This window comes from Rousettus aegyptiacus, unplaced genomic scaffold (assembly GCF_014176215.1).
Source record: "Rousettus aegyptiacus isolate mRouAeg1 unplaced genomic scaffold, mRouAeg1.p scaffold_m13_p_12, whole genome shotgun sequence".
NCBI lineage: Eukaryota > Metazoa > Chordata > Mammalia > Chiroptera > Pteropodidae > Rousettus > Rousettus aegyptiacus.
In genome coordinates, this window is record NW_023416287.1 from 50,804,536 (window position 1) to 50,827,883 (window position 23,348).

Genomic DNA, 23,348 nt, shown 5'->3' on the forward strand with positions numbered 1-23,348 from the left:
CTTATCTATTGGTCTGTCGATGGACATTTGGGTTGTGTGTGTGTGTGTGTGTGTGTGTGTGTGTGTGTGTGTAATCTGTTCAAGATACTGCTTTCAATTCTTTTGTGTATATACTAAGAAGTGAAATTGCTGGATCAGATAGTAATTCTATTTTTAATTTTTTTGAGGAGCTGTTATACTGTTTTCCACAATTGCTGCACTATTTTACATTCCCACTAGCAAAGCACAGGGTTCCAATTTTTCCACATCCTTGCCAACATTTAGAATTTTTTTAGAAATGATAGCCATCCTATTTGGTGTGAGGGGTATCTTGTTGTGATGTTAATTTGCATTCCCCTAGTGATTAATGATGTTGAACATCTTTTCATGTTCATTTTGGTCATTTATATATCTTCTTTGGAAAATGTCTATTTAAGTTCTTTGCCCATTTATTAATTGAGTTGTTTTATTGTTGTTGTTGAGTTATAGGAATTGTTTATATATTGTGGATATTAATCTCTTACTATGTGATTTGCCAACATTTTCTCCCATTCTGTGAGCCAGTCGTCCTTTTAAAATGGAGATTCTGTAAATCTTCATAGGACTAACAGAATTAGTTAGTATTAGTTTCCATGGCTATTGTAGGAAATTACCACAAACTTGGTGTCTTAAATAACAGAAATTAATTTTTCCATAGTTCAAGATGCTAGAAATCTGAAATCATTATCACTGGTTCAAAATTAGGGTGTTGGCAGAACCGTACTCCCTCCAGAAGCTTCAGGGAAAGACTTTTCCCTGCCTCTTCCAGTTTTGGTGGCTGCTGGCACTTCTGTCTCTGCCTCCATGGTCACCATGCCTCTACCTCTTCTGCCTGTGTCAGATTTCCCTCTGTCTTTCCCTTATTAGGACACTTATTAGGGCCCATGCTGATAATCCAAGATAATCTCCCTAGCTCAATCAAGACCCTTAATTTAATCAAACCTGTGAAGACTCCTTTTTCGAATAAGGTAACATTTATAGGTTCCAGGCATCAGGACCTGATCTCTTTTTAAAAATTAATTAATTATTATTATTATCATTTTTTTAGGCGAGGAAACCCTTGGTTGACCTTACAGATTGCAAGGATCATGTCAGTTTACAATTTCTTATTTTTTAATTTTTACGCCTATAGCATCTGGTCTTCCTAGGTGGTCTCTCATCCAAGTACTAACCAAGCCCGACCTTGCTTAGTTTCCGAGATCAGGCGGGATCGGGCTTGTCCAAGGTGGCATGATCATAGAGGACCTGATCTCTTTGGGAGGCTATTATCCAGCCTGCTAATGTAGGATTGTTCTGAGGAGTCACAAGGGGATCTATGTTAGCACTCAGCATAGTGCTGGGGCTGTGGTAAGCATGTCATGAGTGTGTGAGTTGTTATTATTATTATTATGTTTTCAGTAACAATAGTGTCAAACTCCATTTGAAAACACCAATGGGGCTCTTTCTAACCATTTCTTTTAAATTTTTCTCAAAATGAGCAGTGATGCCAGATGGAACATCCCTAAGCGAGAGCAAGCCCAGGGAAAATCACATGACCTGTCTCCTCTTCTTATCCTTTCTTGTAGAGATGGAGTCTGGTTAAGATTGCTTCAGACCTTGAAGGAGAAACTAGCTCTGGAAAGCACAGTCTGAGGGCTGAGCGAAGGCTTGTAGCCTGGTAATGAAGCAGGGCAGGGCTTTGGCTTGATATGCCCAGGAATATCTAGTCTCTTATTGTTTCCTGGGACAGAGGACAGTGACACAACTCAAGGGCAAAGGAGTCAGGGAGAAAGAATAGTTTGTATCAGGTTAATCACCGAAATTCACTCTTCTCTACAGACAGGGCTAATATCAAACAAGCAAAGAAATATGATCATTTTAATGATTTTGCTCAATTTTAATTTTCCAAAGAGAAGTAGCAATTAGATTTAAATGAAAAATCATATAAAATAAATACTGATTTATGTACATAATATTTAATTTACGGCATACATAATAAAGTTGTTCATATACATAATAAAAGTATATACATACACATGTATATACTTCTATTTGAGATATAAAACCTATAAAATTTATTTAAAAATTCAGAAAATAACAATTGAATGCCTATAATGTATCAGGCCCTCTTCCAAGGCTGGTGATAGAGCAGTGAACAAAATTACCAAGTTCCATTCTAGTGGAGAGAGAAAGAGAGTGAACAAATAAGTAAACAAACATGTAATATGTCACATGAGGAAGTGGGGACGAGGGTGACATTTTCTATAGGATGGTGATTTGACCAGATCTAAGCTCTACAAATATACTGGAAGACTCTCCAAGAAAAATGAAACTGCCTAGCATATCACAGTTTTCTTTCTTAGTGGTACACAAAATGAAACAATGGTGTAACTAAAATTGATAGTGTTTTAGAGTCACCATAATGCACACAAATATCTTTATACTGATGATTATTTTTATTTTCAAAGCAAATAAAATCATAAATCATAGGTTTCTCACTTAAACCAGAAACAAATGTCACTTTCTATTCTCTTCTGTGATATTGATTTTGGTGCATCTGATGGAATATATATACAATAGCATGAATCATAGAAACACAACATTCTTTTTCTGATAGCCTAATTGCCACCAACTAGGTCATCCTCGTTGTGGGGTTGAATTGTTTCCTCTCGAAATTCATATGTGGAAGTTCCAAACCCCAATATCTCAGAATGTGACCTTATTTGGAAGAGTAATTGCTGATGCAGTTAAGTTAGGATAAAGTCATTAGGTGGGCTCAGTTCCTATAAAAAGGAGAATTTGAAAAGACAGAGAGAAGATGTCCATCTAGAAGCCAAGGAGAGAGGCCTGGAATGGATTCTTCCCCCATAAGCCTCAGAAGGAACCATCCCTGCTGATACCTTGATTTTAGACTTCTAGCCTCTAGAACTGTGAGTTGATACACTTCTGGTGTTTAAGGCACCTGTTTGTCGTACTTTGTTACAGCAGCCCTAGAAAATGAATATACTCATAATTTAAAAACTATAATTTATTAATTTATAATTAGAAGGAAATAACTATCTAGTGGTTAACAGCTCCAAAAGAATTCCAGAAAAGGATGTTCCTTAGGTAATGGATGTCACCATTGGACAGAAGTCTGTCCTTAAGGTAGTCCCCCAATTTCTAAAATTTGGGCTCTAGAGCTGTGTAAACAATATATAGTGTCTTTGTACATTGGGTACCATAATTATATTCCACTTTCACAGGTAGGTAAACATATATAACTTTCATTATTCTTCTAATGATGAGCCTTACATTTCTGGGCATCATTTTGCCTAATGACAGAAATTGTGGTCATTTCTCTGGTATTTGAAATTTATACTGCAGTTAGCTCATGATTTTGCCTTCTTCCTAAGGATGTATCCATTTAAGGCTTGCTATAGAGTCATGGGGCGGGAGGGAGGTGGCTCTGGCTCTAGTGGTAATGATGGGACAATGAAAGGGGGATGCTATGTTTGGCCTATTCTTTCATCTGCTGGCATCTGCTGGGCCACAACTCATTCCTTCTGATGCCCAGATGAGGCCATTCTTCCTGTTGGCACCAACATTGTTGGCACCTGTTAGTGACCCCACTAACTCTGGAAGCCAGAGTTCTAAGCATTCTGTCTTCCTCCGCCTGACCCCAGGACTCCTTCGGGAGCATCAGCCTTCTCTTATGTCATTCATTCCCTTTTGAGAGGTTATGGAAAACTTTAGGATCTTCCCCATGCCCTTCAGAGGGGCTGTCCCAGGCTTGTCCTACCCTAGACCTGCCACCACCACTCTATAGCTGCTGCAGAATAAAGGGAAAATCTCATATCTGGCTTGTTTTAGTGACTTGCCTGAGCCTTACAAGTCACTGCTACCTTGAACTCTCCAAATTTTCTGGGGGCTCTCTTGTTGGACACAGTGAACACACTTCCTGAAGCTAAGGTGGCTTCGGTGGTGGGTGGGGGGCGGCGGGCAGTGAAGCACAGGGGTTTCCTTCTCAGAGTCACCATGTGGCCACCCTCGGGGGTGCTTCTCTCCGCTAGCCACTCTTCAAGTGATCCATTAGCTTATTCTTAGACTAAGCATTTTGTCTTCCACCTCCTAAAAACTAGCCATTTTGAGGTCTCTAGTCTCTGGAGCAACCAAAAAAATATGGTCCTGGGAACACAAGGACAGAAATGCACCGATGTTACAAAGGGAGTTATAATATGTCAAATATTATTCTGCTATATATGTTTTCATTTTGATATGGTGTATTCCCAGTTCTCTCTTCTAGTAGAAATGGGTTTACTTCTTTTGTAATAATTTTATTCTTCACAAGAGCCTTTGTTCTCCCCAGTGTCTATATCAGACCCTCTTAGTTAGCTGGGTGCTGGTGCTTGAGAAAGTATGTTAATTTGTACACTTGGAAAAATTCATCATTACAATGTGCCTGCTTTCATATTATTGAGGGATACATTTAGGAAAGAAAGCATACAATTAAGGATTAATTATTAAGTGTGCATATTAAGTTGAATGTTTTTACAAAATATTTTACCTCTCTTATAGCATATGCCTTAAAATGTGGTAGAGCAACTAGTAAAAATGATTGCTAAGTAATCAACTTTTTTCCTATACTCATACATATTTTACATTCTTTAAAAATGCATATAATAGCGTTTCTTTTAAATTTTTGGTTTTGTTCACACTGAATCAACTTTAGACTTAGAAGGGCCCTTTAAGTTTTTTGTTATAGTTTTCTAATTTTATAGCCTAAATTGAGGGTCAAAGAATTTGAATGGCTTGCCCAAGGTCATTTAGAAATCAAGGCCTTCTGTTTCCCCAAACTAAACTTTTACTATACTGTGCTGCCTCTTATACCAGATTTAGAATGTTTTTTTTTTTTTTTTATGAGGAAATGTTTCAGGTATGTCTGAATATATGTGCCAAAGTGGAAGGGGGATGAGAAAAAAAATAAGGATAGAATCTTATTTATTAACATGCTTTGTCAGCCACATATAGTTCCATTGACATAAAATTCCTAAGAAATATAGTTCACAGCCCTCTGAGACATATTCCAGGTCTGTATAAATTATAAAAGATATGATCAGCATTTAACAGCCTTTTTAAAAAACACAGCCTACAATAAAACAAACGAGTCATTTTTTCCATACATAAAATAAACTAGTTTGAGCTATTTGATATTTTTACCCACTTTCAAAAATAGTAATGCAGCTCTGAAGACTGAGGAATGGGCCACATATTACAGCATCATTATTTCTGGAAGAATTGTGAGCACATGAGATGATATAATTCAGGTAGCATAAACTGACTTACAAATAAAAAGAAGGATTCTATTTAAATGTATGAAAAGAGGAGATGCTCTAAGGAGCCAAGGATGGTGATAGATAGGAAGGTTTCTGAGATGGTAAGCATGCTTGCAAAGGATTGTTAATTTTGAGTAAGTAACAGTAACCCATAAGTTGCTGGAGAGAAAAGTGTTCAAGGATTTCAAATGCTTAAAGGATGTGTCCTGCCAAAGAAACAATAGTTTGAATGTAAGATGCATCTTTTCTAAAATTGCAAAACCCTCTCTCCCCTGCCTAGCAGGTGAAGAAAAATCTTTGTAAAAGAAGGAACAGGGATGGAACACTGAACAGAGCAAGGAGGACAGCCAATATAAAAGGATGTGCTGTGTGAAGACATGTCAACTCTGAAGCAAAGGAGGGGGCAGAAGGGACAAAGCCCTGTGCTCATCAATGAGCCTCCCCTGGACCTCCCTCAGAAAGGGGGCTCTGCGCTCATCAAGAAGACTCTCCTGGACCCTCCCAGAAAGAGCAGAGGTGGGGAGGGGCAGCACAGCATGGGGGCTGTATAGTCAGACCTTCTGGCTCAAACTTGGTTCCAGCACTTTCTAGCTGTGGGCCTTTGGGCAGCCCACTTGTAGTTTTGTATGGAGGATTTAATAAAATAAGGCATGTAAAATGCTTAGCTGGATGTATGAAACACAATAAGTTCTCAATAAATGTTAACTCATTAGTACCTAGGACAAAATAAGCATTTTATGAATGTTTAGTCTCCTCCTAATTTACTCAGGGGTAATTTTCTTAACACCACCTAGGAGAAGACTTGGAGGCCCAGAAAGACAAGAACTGGACTCTAATGAAAAGTAATGTATGAGTTTGCCAGGGTTGCTATAACAAAATCACCGACAGAGTGGCTTAAATGATAGAAATTAACTTCTCACAGTTCTGGAGGCTGAAAAATCCATCAGATTATATAATTCAGGAAGCATTAAACAGGGAGAGAAGATATCTGCAGGGTTGGTTTCTCCTGACGCCTCCCTCCTTGGCTTACAAATGGCCTCCTTCTTCCTGCATCCTCCATGGCCTCTAGTCATCCTTGTGCTTGTTTCCTAAACTCCTCTTCCTGTAAGGTTATCAGTCATATTGGATTAGGGCCCCCACATGAACTCATCTTACCTTAATTATGTCTTTAAATACCCTATTGCCAAATACAGTCACATTCTAAGGTACAGGGGTTAGGACTTCAACATATGAATTTTATGGGGATACAATTCAGGCACATGACAAGTAAACATACATGCCTATGTAGATAGTTTAGTAAACATATATGAATAACCACCTGCAGTATTAAAAAAATTTAAATTAATTCCGTTGTTTCTAAGTCTTTATTAAAAACCTCCATTCTATTGTTTATAAGGTGACTCCTTTGTAACAATACATTTTAAAAGTAAAAATGCTCTCATCCTGACTCACAGGTCTGCCTTGAATCTTGTTTCAATCGCATGAGAATTTTGTAATCTCTGGATCTCTTAAATTCCATTTCTTAGTCTGCAAAATGGGGATAATAATCTCTATCTCAAAGGGCTGCTGTAAAGATGAGATGAGGCTATGTATATGAGGCAATGAAGTAGGAATTCAAGAAATGTTCTCTTTGTTTAGGTACACAACTAAATTTGAGTACAATTGTTGTCTATTCATAAACTTGGTGCTTAGGCAGAAAAACTATTAATTATTTGGGTCATCAGTTACAAAGCCATCAATTATAAAATAAGTTCCCAACAAGGATATATTTGATTTGGAAGTGATTGCTGGCCTCCAAGTATCCCCCCTGAATTACGAGGTAGAAGCAATGTGTTGAGGATGGCAGAGTAATGTGATAGAAGAAGCCTGGTCCCTGATAACTCAGGAGCTGTCACACGACTTTGGACAGCTCAACTCCGGTCCTCAGTTACATGAGAAAGAAATTCATTTGTCTTGTTCAGGTCACTATTCTTTTGGATTTTTGGCCTTCATAGTTAAAACTAATCCTAACTGACATATAAGTTTATTATCTGAGTAATAGTTTAGTATATAATCCTAGTTGGTGTCTATGCATAAAGATTAATAAATTGTAGCTATCATTCAGGATATGACTATAGATTCGTAAACTCCAAAAAATTAGTAAAATTAATTTAGAATAAACCTGTTCAAGAAGACTGCAGGGGTACAAATACAAAAAGTCTATTGCATTCCTTTGTACAAGTAACATAAAGCTAGAAAATAAAAGTGATTTTATTCAAAGCAAAGGGAAAATATTTGATTCTTAATTTTTTTTCAACTAGAACATAAGATTTTTATGTAATAAAAATTTAAATCTTCATGTCATGACACAGAGGGCTTCAGCTAAATCAATTGTATTTCCCCAAGTGCTGTTTTCAGGGTATGCTTTATATTTTTTAAATACATTTCTGTGTGCTTGATACGTTTGATGCTTTTTTTAAAGCTCATTTTTAAAAAAATGCAAATAATTGAGACAAATCAGCTAACACTCAAATTCCATTTGATAATCAATTGAAGGAAATGAACTGAACACTCAATAATAGGGAACTACAACTAAGAAATCATCACACTGATTAACCCATACTTCTGTCATTGTGTAATAAATATAAATTTTAGCAACACTAATATACCACTATATACATATTTACTAAATAAATAGGAATTATAAAATGTCGAATTTTCTGCTCTGTTGGATCTGAGAATGATATATGTTTAAAATTTTTTAAAATTTTAAGTGTTTTAAATGATACATTTCAAGTGTTTCTGGTCACATTCTCAATTTTTTAAGTTTTTCTGAAAACACTATGAGCTGTGAAACTACTGTATATGATTTGGCACACTAACCCAACTCTAACATGCTCTAAGGAAATAAGTATATTAAAAATATTTAATTAGAAATATTTATAGTAATGCTATTGATAATTGCAAAAACAAAAACATAACTGGGAAAATCCATATGTTTAAGGATATGAGATGACCAAGCAAAATAAGTCATATTATAACAGATCACTGCAGTGCAATATAAATGTCAACGGTGTGGCTTATTCTGATGGATGAAAATATAAAATAAAATTAATTTTATAAAGCTGAGTTTTAAAAATGTTAACTGTGAAAACCATGTTGACACAAGTAAATATAAATTAAAATTAATTTGAAAAAGCAGAACACACCATTTCATGATTTCATAATTTCCACTATGAAAAAACAACAGTATTTGACAAAAGTTAAAAAGAGAATTTGGAGGGAAATAAAAGTCAGGTTTATTGAATTCTTATTCTTTCCTTTAAATTTGCCTAAGTTGACCTGTATTCATTAATAACGCAAGACCATGGGAATTTTATCAGCAACATGACAATTTCATGAATAAACAGACATGTCTGTGCCCATGTGACATGATCAAAAAGCACCTGCCTTTTGTCTTCTGATACTGTTCATTGTCCAGGCAGATAACCACATGATGTACTCGGGAACACATTTTTTTCCCTAATAGAGATACACAGTCTGAACCAGGTTAAAATTTTACAATGGTAATAGTCATTGATCAATTTCTTATTTTGTAAAGAATATAGCTGCTGCACAATAAAATGTTAAATCTATTCCTATAACATTGACTAGAATAGTTTATAACAATCATGTTACCATGAGTTACCAACCTGTATTTTAGGTACAACTCCATAGGCATTCCATGCCTTCACTTAGGTTAATCTTCCCCCTGTATCAAGATACGTATGAATCAAAAATAAAAAAATAAATAAAAAACAAAAACAAAAAACCCACAAACAACCTATCTTACTACCCCTGCTAAAGATCTTCTGTTATAAATGAATGCATGCATGAAATTATGGAGGAGGTAAAATTCTAACAGAAAGATAATATTAGAAAAATATAGCTCTTAGGGATAGAGATGTGAAGAATTTTTGTAGAAGAATACATTTATTCTTGAAGTCTCCTCTTTTATCTGAAAATTCCAGGCACATTTTACTCCTCTCTCTCTCTCTCAATCTCTCTCTCTCTCTCTCTCTCTCTCTCTCTCTCTCTCTCTCTCTGTAATTTTAATATAAAAACATTTGTTTATTTTAATATAAAAATGTTTTAAGTCATCAGTTAAATAATTTAGTTCTCTTTCCTGCCAAATCTAGAGAAAAACTTACATTCCAGGAAGATGCCCATATATCTTTGTATAATGAGGGGACATGGTTGTCTACGTCTGGGGGAAATAAACCCTCATTTTACAGTGAGGCTCAAAGGTACACCCTGAGTGGGAGGATTTGAATGAGAACATTAGTCATAAAAGGAGGAAAAAGAGCTGATGTTTGCTTTACTCATAAGATTGTTTTTGCATTTAAACTTTTTAATCCCCTCAAAAATAAAATCAGTAAATCTTTTCCAAGATAAAGGATTTTATATTTATTACTAGAAGAGTTTTACATAGTTTAACAAATTATCTTCCAAACATTAGACTCATACTTGATGAAAAATAATATTTGGTATTAACTTTTGCTTCATGTCTTAATTTGTTGATCTACAAAATAATTGCCACTAAATGTTTGCTATCAGATATGTAGTTATTTAAGATAGGATGCTCTCAAGGTTAGATTGTCAGAAATCTGTGAAACCTAATTAACAACGTTGTAGAAAAAAGAATAAACAGAGAAATAATAATTACTTTTTTGCTTATAAGAAAAATGCTAATAACTCAATGTGGTGACAGATAATATTAAGATAGAGTAAAATACTTAGAAGGCAGTAAAAAGACTTTAATAATATGACAAAAAGCCAAACTGTACAACTTAATTTGCTACTTAAAAATTACCCTCAGAGTTTAAAATGGAATGTAATAATGATAAAGAAGAAATACCTGGATAAATGTGGATCAATGACTCTATGAAGAAGATTCATATATAAAAATTTAAAAAATACTATTGGAATACACTATAACTATGGTAAAATATAAGTAGAGTATAAGACCTAATCTACATGCTGAGTAAACAATAAAGCAATTCAATGAACACAAATCTTTGCATGGTACTCTGTCTTATTGGTACCTATACACATGAAAAATGTTGTTTAATTATTAAGACTGTTAGTGATAAAGCAGGAGTTCAACCTTTTGACTTATGTTTGCTTTAGACTCATTTATTTTGGTGGTGGTTCATTTCAAGGTTGAGATTAGAGTCTGTGGAAGAAAACTGAGAGGAGAGAACTAGCTTATGGATTGGAACTCTGTAACAGAAACTACTTTAGTATCAAAATTTATATACTGAGTTGGAAACTAAGGTAAGATAATTTAATATTCGAAAAGGGCAATCAGATTTTGGTTTTGCAAGATGGAGGTTATCAAATTGCATGTCAAGAGTTCTATTTAATACCCTCTGGGTCACTCTCTCTTCCAAGTTCATAGAATTGGCAGTAAAAAGTGACATGAACGAAAAGAGAAAGAAATGAAAGGTGGAAGGGAGATGAAGTTAATTTAGCTTGGGAGATGAGATGGTGATTAAAGACTATTACCCAAGACAAACAGGCTAGTTACGTGCAGATACTTTACTACAACAATGATTAGTGAAGGCAGACAGAGAAATAAAAATCTGAAGTTATAATAATACATAAGATGTATTATGTAGGATTTTTAGGGTTGAATTGTAGACACAGGAACTCTTATATCATCCTGTGATCTTTAAGTATTTATTGAACACTTAGTTATTGTCTGTTCTAGTAATTGTTTGAATGTGTCTATTTCTCTTCAGAGCCACTCATGAACACAGGGACGAAATCTTGTAATCCTTGACACAGAGATACTTGAAGTTCATCCAGATCAAGCTTGTATTGATGAATGAATTTCCGTCACAATCTATTTCTGATGAAAATTCACTCAGCTTCCCCTTGAACATGATGGAGTAGTTTGAATTCCAGAAACTTTTTTTGAGCACTTATCATGTACAAAGAACTGTACAAGGTGCTGAGAGGAAATAAAGTCAAATTAGAAATAGAAACTTGATACAAACAAAGCCACTAAAACAAAATGATACGGCAGTCATTTCCATGTTCTAGAAACAAACATACACAAACATGCAGAGATGAAAGGCAGTTCCATTTCTGTCAAAAAGTATTTCATGTATAATAGAGAAGTGAAGCCAGACTCCATGTCTAAAACTGGGATTTGGGTGCTGTCTCTTAGCTTCGAAGGAGCCAAAAAAACTGCTACTTTTGCTGCATTCTTGCAGTGTGGCCAGAAAGAGGGAGGTACAGAACCTGGGCCAAGTTTCTCACTGTCTTGGTGACTATGTCTGCATACCCTCAATATCACTGCAGAATGGAAGGCCAGGGCTGCCAAGACCTGAATCTGGACAAGAAGGTGATGGTCAGGAAGAGGAAAAAGAGAAGGACATGGGAGAGAGGGAAAGCAAAAAACAGATTTCAACTCAAAGATTCCAAGGACAACTAACACTGAGAAAAAGAGTCAAATCAAAATTGGAAGATGAATTCACCAGTAATAAAGTACAAATAAGAGAACAACATCAAAATGACTTTAAAATAAAGATGTTTAAGATCCTACCAGAAATAAAGGAATGAAATCTATAAAACAACTTATTCATGTAAAAACAAACAAAAAACACTTAGTAACAAAACAGCATGGATGGATCTTGACATAATCATGCTAAGCAAAATAAGCTATACAGAAAAAGTTGAAAACCACCTAGCATCAATTATATGTGGGATATAAATCTAAAAGCAACAAACAAACATGACAAACAAACAGAGGCTCATGGACTAGTGGTTACCAGAGGGAAGGGAGGGGGGAGGTAGACAGGGGTACAAGAAGTCAAATATGTGGTGATGGAAAGAAATCTAACTATGGGTGATGAACACACAATGCAATATATATATATATATATATGTATATATATACACATATGTATGTATATATATACATATATATATTACTGTTAAATTTTACACTTGAAACTTATTAGATTTTGTCAATCAATTTGACTATAATAAATAAGAAGTAATTTAAAAATTAAAAGAAAAGATAATATAAATTCTCGAACTCAAGGAAGGGTTTCTACAAGAACCTACAGTAAACATAATAACTTTAGAAGACTCCCTATTAGAGTTAGGAGCACAATAAAGGTGTCCAAGATCCCCTTCTCTTCAGTATGTACTGGAGGTTCTAATTAATACATTAAGATTAAACAGTATTTTAAAATAACATCGTTTATAATCAAATTTAAATCGAGTAAAGAAGGGATTTCTTTTAAAGGTACAAATTAGAAAATCATAAAGATAAAGGCTTACAGTAAAAGGATATGTATGAAAAATATCATAGTGGTTGCCTCTGAGAAAGGAGTCAGAAGGAGATGAATAAATGGATGGTAAAGGAATTCAACTATATATATATATATATATATATATATATATATATATATATAGTCTTAGAAAACGGAAAATATAAAGCATTAGCAAATGTTTCTTCTGATTGGTGGATACATGGGTGTTAACTGCATTACTTCCTGCATTTTTTCTGAAAAATAATTTTTGTATAGGACTAAAGCTAAAAACAAAACTAAAAACTTAAACATAACTTAAAAGATATGAATCCTCTTCAGGAAACCATGGCTCCCAGTTACTATAGCCTAATAATTATAGTAAAAACCAAAATAATATAAATACAATACAATTTATAAGTGAAATACTGTGGGTAGAAGAAAAAAAGTAAAGCAACAAAACTGATAAATGCTGCATAGAAGAGATTTCATTTGTGTTGAATCCTCAAAGATCCATCATATGTCAATATTCAGAAAAGGCGTTGGTAGAAGAGTTCTCCCAGATAAAGCTTTATTGGCAAATTGACAAAACTTGCAGCAGTTCTGAGAACAGGGAGTATCTTGTCCACAGTGATGGAGTAGGAGATGGAGCTGGTTATGTTGTACAGGGTGAAGCATGGTGGCCTTGAAGAGTTTAGGGTAACTTCTACACTTGAAACTGTAGTCCAAGGAGAGCCATGAAAGGTTTTTGAGGGAGATAGCTTTTGGGCTGTCCAACCTACACTACACCTATGCTAGGTGTAAACATATATAACATTTTGAATATGTGTCCCTTCTAACTTTTTGGTTAAGAGTAGACACATGAGTCAAACTAGGCCAATTCATCTTTCTCTTCCAGGAATGAGAAACTAGAATTCAGCAAATCAGTCTACTAGTTGCTTGAACTGGAAGGGATGTGAAGTTGAGCCTGGGGTAGCTGGCTGGGATTGGCCATGTTATCTGCTGCAGCAGAGAAAGTTCACAGAGAGCAGAAAGGACTTGAGAGCCCAGATGACCTGAAATGATAGGTCTCTTGCCTTGCAAGGTCAGGCTATGCTTCTACACTTTGAGTTCTGGAAAGTTGCCTTTCTTCTAAGCAAACTCAGAGGGGTTTCGTCCCTGACCAAGGCCAAAGGATAGGAATTGAAAGTGATTAGGCTTAGTGTCTTCAAAAGTTATAGAGGGGCCCAGTAAGCGGATAACTGGATGATATGAATTTTGACAATTCAAGGGCCATTTATGAGAACTGTTTAAGTAGAGCAGTGGGGACAGACATCAGACTTCAAGAAATTAAAGCATTAAGCATAAATTATAGATTTTTTAAAGCTAGTAATAAGGAAAGAAGAGTATTTATGGCTGCTAAGAGGGAAGCAAAGTCAAAGGAAAGCTGCCAGAGTGTCTGAGCAAATTAAGGGGAGAGAATTAGTACAGAAGATAAATGATTGTATAAGGGAGGGTGATAATACCATATACTGTCTCACATTTTTGCAAAATATAAACAGCTGCACTTGCTTTCTTTCCCTGAAATAAGAAATGCTGAACAGGAATAGTTAGTTACGGATTCTACTCCACGAGAAAAGAAATAACATTAATGTTATGATAAACCTTTTGTGTTACATAGCTATTGCTGCATAAAAATATACCCCAACACTTGGAAATTTAACACCACCATCATTTAGCATGTCTCACCATTATATAGGTTGGCTGGATGGTTTTGCTGATCTCGTTCTGCTGATCTGGGCTCAGCTGATTTTGCTGGGCACATTCGTTCATGTCTCTGGGGTCAGCTGGTGGGTTGGTTAGGCACTGTGTAGTCTTTAATACATCTAGGAACTGGAATGGAACAATCAAGCTGTGTCGCATTCTCTACCAGGCATGCTTATTCTAAGAGAGATTACCTAGATGACACAAGACAGCAGTAAGAGTACACAAGCTTTTGATGTTCAAGCTTGGAACTGGCACGCTGACATTTCGGCCTCTTCTCTTGGCCAAAACAAGTCACAAGGGCATCCCTGGTTCAAGAAGTAGGAGAAATCGGCTCAACATCATGATGGAAACAATGCCAAGTTACATTGTAATGATTTGGATAAAGAGAGGCCACTAATTGAGGCCATTCATTTAATTAATCCACCATACTCACAAAGACATGGATTTTTTTCCAGTTTTGCTGGAGTAGGGAAGTATTAGAACTATCAATGAGGGGTTTTTCAAGGTCATGAGGAGCTCAGAAGTTTAATGTTAAAACGGAAGGCTTAAAAACTGCTTAGGAACAACTTCCTTATTCATATTTTATGTTGTTGGCTCGCCCAGGCTAAGTTGGTGAGCTTCGTTCCATTCAAGTGTGTATGTATGTATACACACACATCTTATTTTCAGAGTAGTATTAAAAGCTCAGTAAAATAGAGAAATTACTGTATTCAATCCAGAAATAGGGGAATATACAATATTTAAGTTCAGGATACTCACTGCACACTTGGTAGTCTAAGTCTAAAAAATATGCTACTTCTTTTTCTATGAGCACAATCTATTTTTTCATGCAAATGTCCCATTAGTAGTTTTAGGTCAAGTTCTAAAATTAGAAATGAATTTTGTAAGAATCTGTATTTTGGGCATTAAAATGAAAAAGAACAAATGCATATTCAATCCAGAAAAAGTGGACTCTATTTTTTGATGGAATATTAGATGTTAATATAATATACTAAACAAAAAATTAGTGTTTAAATTTTGATTAAGGGTTCAATAGGAATATTAAATCTAAAATGGAAATATTTCAAATGGGTTTGGATTTAGACAGTTATTATCTAAGGGACAACAGTTAAGATACTTTGGATTCTTCATCAAAAAAATTTTAAGAAAAACCTATCTTCTGAGAGAGCCGAAAATAATAAATAAACAAACAAGTTTATCATTCTATAGAAGCAGCCATTCCCAAGAAATTGTTTGTAATTATATTGCTGATGGTTTTTTTTTTTTTAAAGCACCCAAATCCAGTCAAATTGACCAGGGAACAGGGACTTAATGAAGAGTATTATATCAAATCAAGCTGACACAGCTGTTAGGTGTCTTGACTGGAGACATGCCTCTATGAGGATAGCTTCATCAGATAGGTGTCACCTGTTAACATTGCCTACTAAGAGGAGTCAACTTTCCCTGTCCAGATTTTATGGTCACTTGGCAATCTTTTTAACATAATTTACCTTCCTTTGTAGACTGTAAATGGTGGGACTGTGCTGACCAAAAAACATAGATATTTGGGGCATTTATGTCTGGCTGGTTCACTTAGCCTGATCACTTTTGGGAGCATTAACAGAATCAAATTTCTGGACCTACAATGCTGAGAACCAGACCTAGCCCCTGAAGTTGTTGATCTCTAAAGTGAGTGCTATTCCGTGAGATATAACCTGTCGAGCCAGCTGGTTTCTTCTACCATAGGTCAACAGCAAAGGTAGGAATAACCAGCACCTTTCCTGACATTTAACATGTGTTCTGCATATTATAACACTGCTATTTGTTAGAGGATGCATGCCTAGCTACACAGCTATTTTGGACATACTGCTATTTAAGAAAACATAGACTACCTCTGAATGTTTCATTTTTTTCTAGGTCTCTCATCTTGGAGATGGTATGGTTGTGTAATCAATGTCTATGAAAATTAAAGGGAATGATAGCTTTCCTTCTGCAGTTTTCATACCCTTCCCCAAATCCAATTTGTTTATTCAGAAGTGGTTATAGTGGGAAGTGAAGATTGACTACTGATGTAAAGATCCATATCTTGTTCAGTTTATACTGACTTGAAGCATCATCAGAAATATAATTGACCCTTGAACAACAGTGGGGATTTGGGGCGGGCCAACTGCCCAGCCAGTGGAAAAAATCCATGTATAACTTAAGTCCACCTTCTGAATCCTCAGATTCCTAATGGCCAGTAGATCCTTAAACAATGCATGTTTGAACTGCACCAGTCAATTTAATCTCGAGGGTTGACTGAAAAGATCTGTGTATAAGTAGACCTACGAAGTTTAAGGGTCAATTGCATTGTGTATAAATTGGGTGTTTAAAAATTCAAGGGATTATACCTGGAAACAGTGTTTTTATGCTACTTTGTTCTTCTAAAAAAAAAGTCCCAGATTTATGTACAGATTTATGTCATTAATTCAAACCAGCATAATATGCATATTATTTTGTTTATGAAGCTTTTTGATATTATTATTTAAAATTGGTTTTAATTCTTCGGTATTATTTACACTTCTTTTTGAACCAAGATTTATATTTAAATACAACTTTATGCAATTATTTATATCTCAACCCTTCAACTTTAAGGAAAGTTTAACATTGGACAGTCCCCGTAGGAAAATATCACTGTAACAGAAAATAAAGTAGAAAATACAGTGTGGTGTGGATAAAATTATTAACAATGGCATTAATACAAAAATAAACTTGATAATAATACTTGTTGAAGATAACCAGTGACTAGTGAAATAATTTTAGCTCCAATAGACAATTTGCTTATGGAGCAAGCATTGAATGCTGTTTAGATAACTTTTCTTTAATCACACTAAAGCGTATTGAGGAATTTACCCTGGGCTTAACTCTCAAAAATGGTCCTAAGTAAGTGATGGGAAACAATTGTGAGTCTTAAAAATCCATCTATGTTAATAGTCAATCCTGTTATTGATCAAAATAAAGCAATGTAATTTAATTCCACTTAAAAAACATAACATATATGTATAAAAATAACACGTATAAAACATAAAAATACCCAACTAGCAAATTTTAAAATGAACTGTTTCTTAAATAAAGCCAATTGCTATCTTAGCAAATGGGAAGGTTTAATTTCCACTCACAAAAACACCAACATATTATACAACTGCCTGTGATTCTTATGTCTTGATAACCACCTGGAAGAGATTCTGTGTTTACCATCCCACCAGGGGTTCCTATCTCAACAATAAACCATCCTTATCTCTCTGGTCAACATTTACTTTGCTACTTAGAATTTGTCAAATTCAAATGGATTATAAAAATAAAATGCCTACTACTCATCCATGTTCTAAATCCCGTTGTTCATAATGAGCCATCGGTAACGTTACAGTAATCAACAATGTGGTTACTTCAGTTTAATCCACAGCTGTTCAAATAAAAGGGATTTACTTCAACAGCTTTAAAAATTTCTGTAATAAGTGTACCAATGCATTCCTGCTTCTATTTCCATACAATTTGAATAACAGTGTAGTTTAAAACAGATGTCAGCTTCTTTGAATATAACCATATGTCCTTGTCAGCATTATGCACCCATGCATTTACATTTACCTAACCCTGGATGAGGTTCTCTGCCTCTGTCACCTGTTTTATTGGTGTATCCTTTATCCCATGAAAATAGTGTTTTTCTTTTCATAAATGTAAGCCAAAGGTATTCAAAGTACATGTTATAATAACAATTCCATTTCCCCCCAAAAGTGAAGACAAAGTGAAATAAATTCATTCTATTTGGATTTCAATCCTACTATCTTTGATTTTGTACATTACTATTGATTTTTCTAAGGGGCAGGTAGAACCAGAAGTGCTCTTAACTCTTTCTCTGCTGGGGACATTTTGATGTTTATATCACTAAGATTTAGAATTGTTAATGGTAAACAAAGACAACTGGGTAGGATTGGGGTTACACTGAAATCATTGAAGCATTTGTCCTTCACCAAAAAAATAAAAAAATATATATAAAATGAAATTGCTGTCCTCATGCAAATTTCAGACAGGTGGGAATTCTCACCCACCTACTGAGTCCCTCTCTAATTTCATGCAGTTTTCAGGTGAGCAAGTATGCAAAGGTGGTACCCTGAAGTGTGGCTGTTGTTACAATCTATAAAGTCTTTAGCATTAATATGTGAAAATGAGACTATTAGATCTGCTTTAAATGTTTTCCCTATACAAATGCCTTCCGCTTCTTTCTTTTCCCCTTTGCCCCAAATCTCTTTTTCTTAACTGCTTAAAACACAGAACAGTTTGTGCGTGTTTGTTTGTACTTACGAATTTCTGTGATTCTGGTTCCTAATATAGAAACAGCATTGGCAAAGGGCTTTATATTTTCCTCTTCAATAACAACTTTAAATTATGTTTCTACCAAAACCAGTCTCACCTGAAAAACAGTTTTAGTTCTTGGTTTATGGTATTCAACAACCAACCAAAAAGATAGTTTTGGATATTATTATTGTTAATCATGTTAACTTATTGAATTTTTTGCTGGAAGCAACAAAATAATATTTATTTTGTACCCACCAGCTATTATATGCACATTGAAGTTTATATGCAATCGCTTCCACGAAAGAAAATTCACATAAGTCTTCAGTTACCAGCCAGCTACTTTAATTATAAACCTAAGTAAATGGTTTAATAAATTCCTCTCCAAACCTGCGACAATGCTTTGTGAAAAGCTAAAATTAACCAGTAAGACTATAAGTTACATGAGGGCAGGAACTCAATCCCTCGTTTCTTGCTCAATCCCAAACAGCTAGGACCGCGTCAGCGTACATTTGTTCTCAACACTCGAAAAGAGTATTATTTTGAAATAGTTCTCGCGTATGCACGTGTAGCAAAGTCAAGAGCGGGAAAGGAGCACCAGAGATGAGGCTGCAGAATCCGAACAAGCAGCAGGAGAGAGGAATCCAGAAGAGAGAGAACGACATTCCAAGGTGAATCCTAAGAGCTGGAATGAAGCAAGGGTGAGCGCCCTGGGACACAGTTGCGGGAGGGTGGAGGCGGAAAGTAGCCAGGATTTGGGGAACTCCTTCTCAAGGAACAAATAAAGGGAAAAACGCCCAAGAACATAAAGCCGCAGTCACCTCCCTTCCACGTGAGCGCTCAGACCTAGGCGGGCCCCGTGTCCACGCGGCTCCCGGAGGAGCGAGCCCGGAGCAAGGCAGGTGCGGCGGGAGCATGCGCGCGGGGCGGGCAGGGGGAGGCTGGGGGAGGCTCCGCGCCCCCACCCCGCGCGTGCACCCTCGCGCCCCTCCCGCGGGCACCGCCGAGCCCGCGGCGACGCAGCTCGCGCCTCCCGAGCCTCGTCGCTTTGGCTCGCGCCCACGGGCCTGTCGCCGAGTCGGCACTGCGGGCGGCGCGGCTCTACTCCGGGTAAGGAGGACGCCGCCGCCCGAGTGGTGTGTTCGGGAGACCGCGTGAGCGCCCACGGCAGCCGCTGCCAGCGCTGGCCCCGGGCCCCGCGCCGGGCGGGAGGGCGTGCGCGTCGCCTGCCACGGGGCCCGGCCAGGGGGCGGCGGCGGTTAGAAGTCGCCCCCGCCGTCCTGGCTCTTTCTCTTTCTCTTTCGCCGCCGGGCGCGCGCAGGGTTCCCCGCACGAGGCGCTGCCCCACTTGTCGCCCACTTCGGACGGGCGCGGCTCGGCCGCCGCGCAGCCCCGCTGCCCTGCCCGCCGCGGCCGGGCCGGGGTGCCAGGCGTCGCCGCCCGGCGCAGAGGGGTCGGCGCGGCGGGACGAGGGGCCGGGCGTGACTAAGGGGACCTAAGTCGGCCCTCAGGCCGCCGGGCGTCCGGCAGTTGGCGTTCGTTTCCTCTCGGGGCCGGCGTCCTCCCCTCCCGTGTCTTCCGGCTTCTCCCATTCTGCGGACAACTGTCGCGTGTGGGGACTCACGCTCTGGTCGAGAGCCCCGCGAGCGCTTCATCACTCCACCCACCGTTGCCTCCCCTTTCCTGCTCCCCAAGTTTTGTTCAGCCCCAGAGTAGCAGCCGAGGATGTGAGCGCGGGATGGACGTCTGGCCAGTATCTGACCGTTTGAACTAGCTCGTACCCCAAACTGTGTCGGGGTCGCGCCCGCCAAATCTCCCTCGCTGCCTGGGCGGGAGTGGGCAGAAGTGAGGCCAGCGGAACTGGGCACACCTGGGCCAGCGCTGCGGTTACCTGCGGGATTGATGTAAGGGTTTTCTCGCGGTTGGATGGAGAGCTCTAGTGAACTTTGTCTCCCGTCTTTTATATCGTGTTGTTATTGATTAAATTCCACTGAATATGCTTTATTTTATATATGCCTTTATCTCCTTAGAGAGGCATTCTTTATCTGCCCATGCCGAGGTGGAAGCTAAATAAAAGGACTGATTTTTGTTGATACTACAGCCTGTGATAGCCAGATGAAGGCAGCCTGGTTACTTCTACCTATTCTGCCCAGGACTCATTCTCACTTCAGGGACATTTGGTTTCCCACTAGGACTTTTCAGTGACAGTTTCTCCTGGATCCCACTGTTGGAGCTGTTCTAGAAGATGCTTGTGTCAGACTCCAGTTAAAATCCTTAGCCGAAATAAGTGTAGCGGAATCTTCTGGTGTTTTCTAGTTCACTTAACTCAAAAAAAGGATGAAATGGCAAAGAGGTGGCGGTGGGGTGGAGTTTGTCTAGATGCTTGACAATATAGTTTGAAAGGAATTATATTTTAAAAATTATATTTAAAAAAAGACTGCATAGCTCTTCACAAAATTCGCAAAAAAGAAAAAAAAAGCCAACTTCACTTACTCCTCATGGTACCTTAGAATCTGGAGAAAAGGTTCAAAGAAGAGAGATTTTCAGAGCATCTAAGTGAAGTGGATTGAATTCTGCCATATTCAAATGGTGTGTAATTGTTGAGTAGGATGGAAAATGAGCTTAAAACTATTATGTTTTCAAGTTGTGAGGCACATTGATGAGTCTATATCACAAGTAGGTATTGACTGAAGAATTCTGTACGTAGCACTTTGCTGGGCAATATTGGGGTCAAAGAAGTATTAAGCTTGGTTTTCCTTTACAGTGAGCTTCCAGTTTGTTTTCTCAGAAAGAATATGGTGGGAAGCTGATCTGGTGAATACAGAGTTAAGGAAAGTTAAGGAATTGCCTTAACTTTGATTTTAAGGAGAAAAAGTATATTTTTAAGTTCTCGATAAGAATTTTAGGTGAGTTCTACTATTTACATATTGCATTGCAGTACCTGTGTGATTTGTATCTTAAATTACATTTCTAATTTATTTTTACTTTTATTAAAAGTTTCAATTGTCATTTGTATACTAAACTATCTACTACATATATTCATATATTCACATGACAAACCACTAAAAGTTTGACTTAGTGTGTTGGGTAGGTAAAGCATCCAACCAAACCAGTTGTGAACAAACAATATGACAAGGAACTAAATAGTATTTGAGACTAAAACAATCTAAAATACCAGTAATATGAAACAGTGGTTAGATGGTTTGGCCAAAGAAAGGGCCTTTGGGGTCTGGAGTGATTAGAAAAGGACTTACAGAGAGAGTGGGGCCTTGGGCCGAGTCCTGAGGAATGGATATTGTGTAGATTTATACGGAGAAGGAAGAGGAGTTGGGGACCCTAGGAGGGAGAAAGGGATTTCATGCCTCAAAGGGATGATTATTGATTTGTTTAGAACTGAGAAGGACTATTTGCAATGCCTAGATTGGGCGTTGTGGAAATACATGCTCTCCCCCACCAATCCCTGTCCTTCTAAACTAAAAAATGTGTTCATTCTTCATGAGCCAGTGTAATCCTTCCTCTGTAAAGACTCTTCTGATTCTCACAACCAGAGTTCCTTGTTTCACTTGCACTTTTCCTGGTTCGCCTTTATAGGTACATATATAAAACATTTTTTGTTTTGGCCTTGACCTTAACATTTTATCATGTCGTGTTTTTTATTTTTTAAATACAGGTATAGTTGACATATAACATTAGTTTCAGTTGTACAAAATAATGATATATGTATATAGTGCAAAATAATTTCCTCAATTAAGTTTAGTTAAAAGCCATCACCACATATAGTTACAAATTTTGGGGGGGGATTATAATTTTTAAGATTTACTCTTAGCAACTTTTAAATATGCAATACAATATTATTAGCTATAGTCATCATTAACTACTGTCATAAAAAGTTTTATATATTTTTCACAACTTAGTTTATTTAAATAATATATATGTATATATTATATATAAATGTATTTATTATATAATGTATTTAAATTATATATATATATATACACACACACACACACACACACACACACACGTGTGTGTGTGTATAATGTTCTTTAAGGACAGGAAAAGGTCCTTAGTTTTATTTTTATTTTTAGAATGTTTTGCACTGTGGTCATAGCTTTTGAACTTAAATGATAATCTTCGGTGCCTGGCATGGTACTTGACATGTGGTTAAGTGCATATTCAATAGATATTTGCAGGACTGAATCGATGTATGAGCAGGCAGCTGCTGAGCAGAGGCATGGATGATAAAAGCAGCAGTTAGGAACATCATTCTGATTGTGAGGGAAGATTTGCAGATGGAAAACCCTGGAGTTCTTACTGTGAATAAGAGGGCGACCTTAAAGCCACTGGGAGGAAGGCTGTTTAGGAAGCACTCACGTCTGACCAAGGTCTGCCCTTTTACACCATTCCTTTAAGTGTGGCTTACTTTCCCCTTCTTTAGAGCTGAAGGAGAGTTTGCAAATCACCATTAGATAAGTGTTTTTTCAATTAATTTAGTTAAGAAAGAATGCTACTGCTATTGAAACAGGGAAGTTAGCAGGAGAGCCCGGTTGGTGGGTTAGGAGCAGGGTGGAACAGATGAGTTCAGTTTTTAAAATATTGAATTGAAAGAGACACTGACATGGCAAATTTGGAGAGCGGATCTCTGATGTTGGGCCAGGAGTAAGTAGGCTAGAAAATATTTAGGTGTTATGATGGTGAC

At 37.2% G+C, this 23,348-nt stretch overlaps 1 protein-coding gene and 1 pseudogene across 3 annotated transcripts in view; one reads left to right on the forward strand and one right to left on the reverse strand.

Annotated features, from left to right (window-relative positions):
• Positions 1-1,141: 1,141 nt before the first annotated feature.
• On the reverse strand, positions 1,142-1,260 carry LOC118610515 (annotated as a pseudogene).
• Positions 1,261-19,226: 17,966 nt separating this feature from the next.
• Positions 19,227-23,348, forward strand: part of L3MBTL4 (L3MBTL histone methyl-lysine binding protein 4) — a 382,886-nt gene continuing 378,764 nt past the window's right edge. Inside the window, exon 1 of one of the 3 annotated variants that reach the window (XM_016120941.2) lies at positions 19,227-19,350. The gene's annotated coding sequence lies outside the window, so the exon portion shown is untranslated. Of the gene's footprint in view, positions 19,351-19,690; positions 19,760-20,165; positions 20,554-23,348 lie in introns of those variants that run through there. The other 2 variants (XM_016120940.2, XM_016120939.2) reach the window with 2 other exon arrangements.